Source organism: Zootoca vivipara, chromosome 11 (assembly GCF_965207765.1).
Source record: "Zootoca vivipara chromosome 11, rZooViv2.hap1.1, whole genome shotgun sequence".
NCBI lineage: Eukaryota > Metazoa > Chordata > Lepidosauria > Squamata > Lacertidae > Zootoca > Zootoca vivipara.
This window is the reverse complement of record NC_142594.1, coordinates 15,512,466-15,524,734: the sequence shown is the minus strand read 5'-3', so window position 1 is coordinate 15,524,734 and position 12,269 is coordinate 15,512,466.

Here is a 12,269-nt window from a genome sequence, read left to right as displayed (position 1 = left end):
ATGTAGAATCGTAGAATTGTAGGGTTGGAAGTCCTGCTATCAGTGGCCCTGCTATCAGTGGCGCGCAGTGAAACTTTTCAAAGGGGAACAGTTAGGGCCAGATTGTGAGGGGCGTGGGTGTGACATTTGACGTTGCACACGTGAGCATTGCGCCTCCCACCCTAAGTCAGGCAGAAGCTTCCCAGGCTTTGCAAAGGAGGTGCCAGGGCTCTGACAGGATGCTGAAGCCCTCCTGCCACCTTCCAAAAGCCAGATGGGCTTTGGGAAACTTTCCGGGCTTTGAGAAGGAATCACCAGGGGAACATTAAGGGGACTAGCCCTTAGTCCAATGATCGCACGCCAGGAATCTTTGCCCAATGTGGGACTCAAGCCCATGACTGAGATTAAGAGTGTCATGGTCTAGCGATAGTAAAACAAATTGTGTATACCATTACAGACAAACCCAAGCAAAAAAATTTGCCTTTTTTCCTGGTGGGGTACTCGAGTACGCAGTACCGGCACCTTTTTCCCCTAGAAGAAAAGCACTGTCAATAACAGTGAAAATAGATTTCCTGCTGTGCTACTATGACATGAACTCCAGAATCATATAAGGCAGCCCAGTTCTTTTCCAAATGTATGTATCTGCATTGTGTACGTCTTGTTTCACTCCTTATGCCAACTCTAGCTTGCTTAATAAGGGAATGGGAATCTCACATTTTTACATAGCATTTTCTCTACTTTCCCTCTTCATAGCTATTTCGTAATTTAAAAACAAAGCTAGCTCTCCAAGTGGAAGGAATATGCTACTTTGGACAATAAGATAAAAACAAAGTTGAACTTCTGCTTTCCTTCCCAGTTACTTTGGGAATTCCCAACAGCACACAAACTTATTCCTAACAAGCTCTCTTAGCTGTTTGACCTTTCATTTGAACTGCCTGTTCCCCAGATTCCCGCAAGGAGCAACCACCTCCTCTTTCCTTTCAATATAGTTTCTTTTCCTCAACTTAAAATTGTCTGTTCTTCTGCTGTGCTTATGCTGCATACACACCCGTTAATTGCCTTCATTTATTTTTATATACCTTAAGTGGTTATAGTGTTTCTGGGGATGCTTGAGCCATAGTGTATGCCTTTTTAGAGTTATGGATATGGACAGGAACTGAAACTTAGCTGGGCCTCAAGGGAGCTGCAGGCAAATCTTACAGCGCTGTCTTGGGTTTTTAGCTACAGGCATGAAAGTTTCCTCTGTCAGGGTCACATGGCTACATGCAAGTGGGGATCTGGTTTAATATAAATTTTGCATGCTTACCAGCATTCTGAACAAATGTCCCCCTAACTCCCTGCTTCTCCCCACTCATGTTAGCATGGACAGGGCTGAGCAATATTTGGTTTTCAACATTGTGATATATCACCCATTAAATATATACAGTGGTACCTCGGTTTGTGACTGCAATCCGTTCCGCTCAGGCGGTCGCTCACCAAATTGGTCGCTCACCCAAGGCACGCTGCGCAGATCGCTTCTGCGCATCTGAGCGCCGCGGAACACGGATGTAAACACTTCCGGGTCCGCAGTGGTCGGAAACCGAAGCGGTCGCAAACGGAGGCGGTTGCAAACCAAGGTTTGATTGTACCAACATATCACAATGCCTAAAATAAGGATGGAGCTATGTAGAGACATTGGCTGGCTTCATGGTTTCCCCTGTATCATCTTTTTAGCATAGCATAGCAATGTATTGGGCAATGTATTGCTACGTTGTCAAAAATCAGTTTGATTTCATAATATTCAACGTGACAATATATCGCGAATCATGATGTTTGTGTGTGTGCTATGTAAAAAATCGTAATGTGGGGGTGGGGGTGGGGAATGTGAAGCCAGTCATTGCTTCTCTCCTGATTCCTTCCATCCCTGTTGCTCTGTATCGTAAAATAACAGTTGTAACAACATGTTAAAGGTAGGTAACAATTTATCGGTTTTAGGCCCCTAAATAATAGCAGTTGCTAGGACATTATTCCCATTAGCCTCTACATACCGGTAGTAACATCCTTATTTCAGACATCACAATGTTTAGTTGGTAATATATATATATATATTGTATATATATCACAATGTTGAAAGCCAGACATCGCTCAACCCTAACACACATCACGATTTGGAATACATTTCCAGGTCAAAAATTATGAATGCAATATGGACTTCAAACCGGTTTTGGACAATATATTGCTCAGTCTGACCCTCTTCCACCTTACCTGACACCTAGGAAGCTGCCTCGGTAGAATTCTAACTTCCAAGGGCCAGGGATGGAGGAGGATGTATTCTGCCCTCCTCCTTGCTGCTATCCCCATTTCTCCTGACGCAGTGGCACTGCAGTCAGGTCAGGGGGAGGGCTCATGAGGGATCGCAGAAGATTCAAACTCTCTTTTGCTCCCCATGATATGTCATCAGAAGCACAAAGGAGTCTAATTTGGGTTCAAGATTAACCAAGCCCAAATCCAAATCAAAGCCAGGAAGGGGGGAAGGTGTTGCCCAGCACTACAACATAAGAGGTGTGTCACAGAATCAGATCTTGTCTGAGACACTGGATTTCCTGAATACATCTGGCAAAGAGATTAAAATGGTCTGGTCTGGGGAGATGCAGACCCACCTCTGCTGAGAGCTTAACCTCTCTCTAATAGAGTTGTATGGGGAACCTTTGGCTTCCCAGATGTTGCTAGACTACAGCTCGCTCTATCCCCGCCCATTGGCCATTCTTGCTGGGGTCGATGGGAGGTCCACGAACATCTGGAAAGCTAAAGGCTGCCCACAGCTGATGGAGAACTTGCTGCGACCATCAGCCTTGTGATATCACTTGATTATAAAAGGTGCAGCAAGGTCACCGCTCTTCCCCTCTTCCAAGGCTTCCAATACCATTGAACGATACCCGTGATGGGTAGAAATTCGTCAGTCTAGCTCCACCCAATTGCATCACCTGCGAAACTCTCTGCTAGTATGGGCAAGCCCTGCAAGGTCGAGACAACGAAGGATTCTTCCTGTTCTGTGATTCTTTCCATGACACCAGACCCTTTTGATTAAATTGCTGGAAGTGCCCAATGCAGTCCAGAAATGCTTTCCTAGATATTTAGGGATTTGAACCGCTAGCTAGCCAAATAGTTATTTTGGGTTAATATTTAAGGGTATGAGTTTGTTAGTGTCCAGTGCCTTTGTGAAATGATCTCTAGGGAGTTACAGCAGATTGCAACGCAGCCTTATCTTTTAGCCTTGCTCTGCCAGAAATCACAGAATGAGCTAGCTGGCTTCCTTAAGGTACTTTCTGGATCCCAGGAGTTAAGGACTACACCCAAAACAATACAGTGGTACCTCGACTTACGAACGACTCGACAACCGAATTTTTCGACTTACGAATGGGGGTAATAGCCGCACGCTTACGAATGTCTCAACATCCCCCCCCAAAAAAAGAAAAACCACGGTGGTTTTAGATAGGGGTTTTTCGACTTACAAATTTTTAGATAGGGTTGCTTCGACTTTCAAATTTTTCTGTTTCCAATGCATTCCTATGGGAAATTGCGTTTCCAATGGCGTTTTTCGACTTGCGAATTTTTCGACTTACGAACGGATTAAATTCGTAAGTCAAGGCACCACTGTACTATCATTTGGAAGCCTGTGCATATTATATAAACTACAGCAGTGATCGATTTCTCAGTCCCATATCTGGTCTCATGAAATGCTGCACCTGCCTGTTACGTATTGGCACTTTTGCAGTTTTATAATATGCTTGTAAATTTGGAGAAGTGTGAAATCATGTTCTGATTTACATGTTTGCCCAGGAGGTGTGAATCGGGTTGGGTCACACTAGAATTTACATAAATCTAATTTCTCATGCATCCTTTCCTCACGCCCTGCACATGGTCTTTTGGGAAGCATTTTGGTCACCACTGTAAAGAACAGGATTCTGAAGTAAATGGACCTTTGTTCAAATCCAGCAGGAAGTCTCATGTTCTCCAGAAGTTTATAGGATTTTTTAAAAAAACAAAAAAACCAAAAACTCATTTTTCTTAAAGTGATCCTTTTAAATGAATTTGCTGAATTTAGAATACCACATCAGATGGCTCAGTCAGTAGAGCATGAGACTCTTAATCTGAGGGTTGTGTGTTCTAACCCCACATTAGGCAGAAGATTACCACTAGGTCACACTCACGGTCCCTCCCAACCCTACTATTCTGTGGTCATTGTTTGCTTTGTAACAATAGCTCAGATAAACCCTTAAAACAATTCCTTATCTGTCATTTTCTGCTCAGAGACATCTGTACTGGCTCCTGGCCCATTTCCCTCATCTCAAGCGAAGATGAATCATTTGATCAGCAAGTGGTGCCACAAGTACTTAGGAGCATAATGCCAATCATGGATGCCGTTAACATTACATCTAATTAGTATTTGAGAGAGCAGCAGTTGAGCTGAGAAACAGGGCAGCTCTGTCAGGTAGCAACTGCTGTAAACTGGTTTTCCATAGCAATGTGAGTTTTGATAGCTAGGATGAAGTAGACCCTGGTTTCTACAGAGAATGCAATATGGCTTAAGATCTGACATGGACATTACCTTAGTCCAATTAGGAAACGGCCACTGCCCAGTATACCTGAAGGAGCGTCTCCACCCCCCATCGTTCTGCCAGGACACTGAGGTCCAGTTCCAAGAGCCTTCTGCCCTCCCTGCGGGAAGTGAGGTTGCAAGGAACCAGGCAGAGGGCCTTCTCGGCAGTGGCACCCGCCCTGTGGAACGCCCTCCCATCAAATGTCAAGGAAATTAACAACTACAGTGGTACCTCCGGTTACGAACTTAATTTGTTCCGGAGGCCCATTCTTAAGCCGAAAGCGTTCTTAACAGCTTCTGCTGCTGTCGCGCTGTCGGCGTGCGACTTCCGCTCACATACCGGGGCAAAGTTCACAACTAGGGGCATCTACTTCCAGGTTAGCGGAGCTTGTTACCCAAAGCATTCATAAGGAGAACGGTACGTAACCCGAGGTTCTACTGTATCTGACTTTTAAAAGACATCTGAAGGCTCATCTAAAGGCTGTTTAGGGAAGTTTTTAATGTTTGATGTTTTATCATGTTTTTAATATTCTGTTGGGAACCACCCAAGGTGGCTGAGGAAACCCAGCCAGAAGGGTGGGGTATAAATGATAAATTATATTATTATTATTATTAGCCCTAAAATTATTTATGCCTCTATTTATTTACAATATTGTTAACTGTCCTTCATCAGAAGATAATGTTGTTATTATTATTATTATTATTATTATTAATTTTAAAATTTGTATACCAACCTCCATCTGTAGATCTCAAGGCAGTTCATAACATAAAAATACAAGACTGAAAAAAACAAAATTCATAATAAAAACAAAAAAAAACCCTCACCCCCTCCCACAACACATTTAAAAGGGTATTTGATGTAATCATCCAAAGGCCCAATTAAGAAATAAATAATAAAAACAGGCAAATAATGTCAATTTGAAGGATGCCCTTAAAATTACACCCTTTCTGAACCAGTGCAGTTTCTAGAGTGTCAACTTCAGAGTCAAGCTACAAATTTCTCTAGCCAATGTCATCAATGCATCTCGGTAAAGTACAGAACTATTTCCCTTGCACCATAACAGCGACAACAAGCCCACAGACACTCGAGACGGTACGTACTTAAAAACGCTTTTGGCCTAGGAAGCTGCTCAGTGGCGATGTATCTGCATAAATCACATCTGTATATTTTAATCTGCCCTGTTAAGTGTCGGTGGCAACTTTGGTCCCATCTACATGGTACATTTAAAGCAGTATCATCCCATTTTTTTAAAGAGTCATGGCTCCCCACCCCAAATAATCTTGTGAACTATAGTTTGTTACAGGGGGTGTTCCCAGTGTGGTTTAGCAACCAATCCCTCTTCCCAGGAAACTCTGGTGACTGTATCTCTCTGAGAGGAATAGCTGCCACCCCCCCTGGTAAAAAGGTAAAGGACCCCTGGACAGTTATGTCCATTCAAAGACGACTATGGGGTTGCGTCGCTCATCTCACTTTTCAGGCTGAGGGACCCGGCGTTTGTCCACAGGCAGCTTTCCGGTTCATGTGGCCAGCACTACTGATACACAGAGGGCTGTGATGAATGCCAGACCGCATGGAGATTCCATTTACCTTCCCGCCACAGCGGTAACTATCTCCTGCCACTGGCATGTTTTCAAACTGCTAGGTTGGCAGGAGCTGGGACGGAGCAACGGGAGCTCACCCCGTTGCGGGGATTCGAACCGCCGACCTTCTGATCGGCAAGCCAAGAGGCTCAGTGGTTTAGAACATAACGCTGGGACTTAACAAGGATCAGCATCTGTAAAAAACTACACTTCCCAGGATTCCTTGGGGGTTCTATGGGTGTTTAAAGTGGTATGATTTGTGCCTATGAGCAGTGGATGGGGTGGGCAGCTGCACTGGGATCCCTTCTACAAATTTGGGGGTGGTCCCCCCCCTCACAATGTAACCCTGTTAGCCTTGATTCGTGTGTGATGCCCTGGTTTGACAAGCTCCTTCAGTAACAGACAAAAGTAAAAAAGCAGTTTTTAATGGAAACTGGCATTGGGCAAGACAGCTGGCAGGCCTTTGCCTCTGCGGGACAGCATCTATTCAGTATTTAATTGATGGCTGAGAGTGACAGAATGCGACTCCTTATCATTTATTGCTTGTGTTTACCATTCCTCAGCCAGGACGCAAGCTGGGTGGTGTCCGTGTTCAGGCTGAACTAAATTCCAATGTATTTCAGATGCATTTATGAAGAAGTGTGCCAAGTTGCCTCATTAAATTGCAATTGTCTGTTATGTGTTGTTTATCCATCACCCTTAAGCTCTTTGACCTTCATCTTGTTTCAGTGAATGGCAGCATCCTCAATGCCAATCATGTTTTTATGCACGGAGCAGAAATATCCTTTTAATTTCATGAAAAGTGCTATTAAGTTTATTTGAATGTATTTGCTGATCTGCTTATTTCTCACAGTGTAACTACTTGAGCATTCTTTCCTTGTGACCACTCCTTCTCTATCCTTTGGATAAGGAATAGAGTTAGGACGAGTTACTAAACTCTGCTTTATTTTCTCTGTTGTTTCTAAGTTAGCACATCTTCAGGAAGTGTTGACTTCCTTCCAGCAGATGGCGCTATTAATCTGTAGACATGCATGTTGTAGGTGGTTAAAGCCAGTGCTTTGGGTTCAGCTAGCTCAGCACATATTAAAAGAGTAAGCCACTAGTGTTGCTGATATTCTTGTCCCATTTCTTAAAATCTCATTTGTGGTGCAACAGGAGCACAGAAAAACAGATCAGCAAAGAAATGTCCCTTGTAGACAATGGCTGCATCTTCAGATCTCAAAATGAGATTAGAGGCAACATATTTATCAATTCCAAAGGCAACATCTTTATATTGTCCTACGATAATAATGCCATTCACGGTTCAGCTGCAATACCTGTTGTGCATGGTATTATCATAGGGAGTTTATCCTGAAACAGAACCGCCCACCGTCCATTGTAGACTCTTTCCTGCTATAGCCATCCTATCTACCTTGTCTTTGAAGGTTTGTGAAGACTCTGTTACAGAGGCGGTAAAAGAAGAAGTTGAACGTCAAACCAATGGGGTTGCAAAGGGCGCAGTTATATTGAAGGAACCTGGCATGTGTATTAGCTAAGAGCAGTGCGAATTGAGTGGTTCTAATTCCTGCAGCGTTTCTGAGAGAGACTAGGACGGCCAGCTAATCGAGATGTTCCCTGGTCTATCCTTCATGTGTTGTTTATAACAGGAAAAAGAAAACATGGAAGAAGACTCTCAACATGAGATGCCTGCAACTCAGCTAATTGAACCATATATTTGCCACCCTAGGCAGTAGTTCCACGCTTGAACCATTCAGGCTCCATGAATGTCTTGCTCTCCTGCATTGCAGATTGACCTTAGCCCCACCCCCCAACTCCAGTTCTCTCTGGATTCTACATTCAACAGTCCAGAGGAAGAGGTCAATCCAGCTTGACTCCCTTTTGCCACCCACAAGCCTTTCCACAAAGGCCTTCATGCCCATTTAATGTTCCTACATTAACCAATGCACTCTTTTTTTTTAAAAAAAAAGGTGAACCCCAACCTCCTAAACTCATGGGAATTCCAAAAGGCGATTCCAGGTTGTCTCTCCTCAGCAGCCAACAGTATTACTTATATCCCTGTTCATCTTCCACTTTCTCCATGCCTTGCATAAGTTTATAAACTTTGATCCTCTTGCTTGCCTCTTCTCTAAACTAAGAAGTCCCCAATGTTGCAACCTTTCTTCATAGGAGTCTCTCTCATTCCCCTTGATAATTCTGGACATGCAGATCAAGAGTTCCCTATAATGTTGCAGAAAGATGAACTGGGAAGTCTTAGGAAAAGAGAGAAGTGATAGATACTGTATGATGTGTGTGTAAAAGCTGTTAAAATTGCATAAATAATAGTTTAACAAATAAATATTGGGGGAGCAGGTCAGCCCCTCGCCGCACATAATCAAATCACAAGACATGGTGCACGCATACAATTTGAATGGGAATGCCCATCAACTTTGTGGGGTCCTATCCCCCTTAAATGTTTTATTGGGATAATCGGCCCAATAGGAGCTGGTTCCTATTGCTGCCATCACACAGAGAGGTGCCATGGGATAACTTTTCCATGTGATGGTTTCTTTCAGATCATATCATTCCGAGGTTACACATACACAAAATTTCCGTCTACCCAAGCTTGCAATAACAAGGGCGGCGGGGGTATCTTCACTATTTACTCCTTCAGGGATCGATGCCATTTCCTGAAAAGCATATAGATGCATTTTTAATCATATCATTTTGGGTTTCACACCCCTGCAAATGAGATGCTTTGCAGGCTTGATTGCTCTCCATTTGTCCTTTTGTGGGGGGCCTTAATTTGATGAGCTGTAAGTGCACTTGCAAGCCCACTGTGCGCATTCAATAATCTAATGGTGCTTTGAAGTACGCTTGCCTCATTGCTACTGCACGGAGGCTGATTATTGCAGACATAGTGCATTAAGAAATCACACTCATATGCCTTTATTGGATCATCCTTATTGCTCATAATTCACTTGTAAAAATATTGTTCGCCCCTTTATCTCACTTGTAACTTTGCGGGAAGCCACTCTGTTAAATGGCGCTGCTGTTGTGATGCAATTAAACCAGTAGGCTATGCTTTTATATTTCTAGCTTTCCCATCTAGATTTGGTTTTTCTTTTGCTTATGTAAAACAACTTTTAAAACTTTAATGCAACTTCTGATGCCATTCCGCCAGCAAAAGGATATGATCCACCAGTGCCTCCTTTACTTAAAGAAGATTTAGGCTGTTTCCATCCTCCTTTTTTTACTCCTCTTTAGTGCGCACTCAGTGCGTTTTCAATGCTAGGTTTTCAGTCTGTGTTCACATATACAATTCAACATAGGTATGCTGCAGTTGTTTTAATAACATTTTACTGTTTGATGTGGTTGCTGCTCAAAACACACACCAGGGGGGAGGGACTTTTCTGTGCCCTGAAGTGACAATGTGAACATGTAATAAGCCACTGTTGTGCCACTTATTCTATGCCAGCCATTGCCAACCTGGTGCCCTCCAAATGTTTTGGACTGCAACTCCAGCCCCAGCCATGGTTGGGCACCAGAGGTTGGCACAGGCTGCTCTGTGCTGTTGGGATAGGATATCCAAATTCCACAAAATTAGCTATTTTGACTGCTGGCAGTGGAGGTGATCCGCATGAAGAAACAGGCATCTAAGTAGCATCCTCTTCTAAATCAAGAACTAAAACAAGAATACATGTTGCATATATGGTGGATGTGGATAAGTTACCATATCAAGCATGTGGGACGGACATGGAATGCAAACAATTGGCACTGTGACCTTTTGTGCCCTTTGTCTTAAAAAAAGTAATTGCTGCCATCCAAGTTGATCTTGGATGGATCTACACACAGGGGAAAAACCCGCTATAAATAAGTTAGAAATTAAATCGTTATAACAAAATAAAAAAAAAAAAAAAAACACACACACCGCTATGTAAAATCACATAGAAAAGTATTATGCTCTACAATGCCATCTGGTGTTGCATGTTTGTAACGCATTCAAAACACTGTTTTTTGACTAATGTAGCAGAGTCCCTTGTCAGCTTCCTCAGAGTCTAGAATCAGGGCTGCAGAGGCTTCCGGTTGACCACGCCATCTTGCTCAGACGGGGGTCCGCACAGCGGAGCGGACCTCGGCGCTTCAGAGGTGGAGGGAATCGTTCCAGCGAAGCGAAACCTCCTTAAAAGCCCCAAATCGAGCTTTTTGGGGACAGATTTTGCCTGGCGGCGCCAAAAGCGGGCTCTCTCTTCCCCGGATCGGCTTTGTTTAAGCCCCCGAGAGCGAGGAGGTGAACCGCGGCGGACAGGCTGACATTGCTGCTCTGAGAGTGCGAAGCTGCGAGTCTGGGAAGTGGAGGTGGCCAATTCTTCAAAGAACATTCAGCAAATGAATAGACTGTGAGTAATTTGGATTCTTTGGAATGTAAATTAAGGCAACAATTTGGACCTGGGAGAGAGGGGAAAAGAGGAAGCCACCCCCCCCCTACGGTAACATAAGAGACAGTAAACAGAAACCCGAAGCCGTAAACAGAAGATTTCAACTTAAAAGGATTCCTCAAAGGCATCAAAGAGAATCTCCCCTAAATGCAGGGTAAAAGGGGAGAGAGACTGTGGTTGTGATTGCCCTGCAGAAAGAAGTTAAGACTAAGAAAGACCTTTCTGCTCCTCGGGAGCCGGCAGCCCAGACAATCCAGTGAGTTGATCAGGATTTATAGTTAAATTCTATTTCTATCTTTATCTCTGGACTTTTTGGAAATTCTTTTTTGGTTTATATACTTTTGAAATGTGAGTTCGAACTTTATTTTTAAGAATGCAGCCAGCTTGTTAAAATGGAGTCGAGAAAATAGACTGCGATTATATTCCACCCCATGTGACAAGTTTTGACCTTGACAGGACTGAACTATGTCAACAAAAAGGTACCCGCCTGAGTTTCAGCGGACTGTTTTGACCTTAATGTGGGAAGCAAGAATAGAACTATGTCAAGAGGAGACACAACGGCAAGTGTTACAGAAACAATTCCAGATGATGATGGCAGAATATGATTTCTTAGAAGATGAAGCTTTTGAAACTGAAGAAGACGAATGTGAGAATGACAATGATGAGGACTGTGATGACTTAACACAAAATGAAGTCCATCACGAAAAAAATGATGATTTTACTCTACAAAAAGTTGGATGGAGTGCCTCCCCTTCGAGGGGGGCACGATTGGACTTACTGGAACTCCAGAATGACCACAGGGAAGAAGGAAAAATTAAGCAGAGAAGAGAAGAAGCTCAGGGGTCTGATATGGAGGCCTGGATGGCAAAAGACTGTAAACAGGGGGTGGGGTGAAGGGAAAGTGAAGTTGTGATTGTAAGGATGGGTTAATAGGACTATAACTGGACTGCTGACTATGGAACTTGCTGGATTGGTGGGGTGGAGCCAGTACTCGGGGGGGTGTAAGGTTAGTTTGGGAATAATTATAGGTTTAAAAAGTGAATTGATTCTGGAAAAAGGTGAAAATATGGAGGCCTATAGAGGGGTAAAAATTAGGCACGGGAAGAAAAAATGGGAGTTTGATTTCTCAGTGAGTGGACAATAGGCGAAAATGATAATAGTTAGTGTCACGGTGGCCGGAGTGGACTACTTCAGAGTAACGACGCCACGCAGCTCTGCATTTTATTCTTTTATTGGTGCTGCGTATTTACAGTGCTCAAGTCATTGCTATTTACACGGAGTGATGTGGTCAGTCGGTTTCAGAACCTCCTAATGGCTTTTGGCGCGTCTTTCTCCAACACAAAAGCTTTGGCAGACCCATCCTCTTGCCCCTCCTCTTCCTGCGTAATTCTGGAGTTGGGGGGATGGGTCTTCCCCCCTTGCTTGCCCCTTCCTGTCCCACCTGGGACCCTGGCTCCACTACCTTGCCTGAGCCTCGGACACGACTTCCTGCTTCCCCACTGGAATCGGAACTCTCCCTGCTTTCCCCTTTGCTCGGGGACGGGCTTGAACTCAGGAGGGGAGGGACTTCGCGATATCCCCTGTCCCTCACATCCACCCCCCTCCCAAGCTCTCCTTCACCCCTCCCCAGGCCCCCCCCATGTGTCGGTGACGACTGGAAGCCTAAGAACTCAGTGCTCTCCGAGCCCGTTGGTGTGAATACCTCCCCCCAGTCC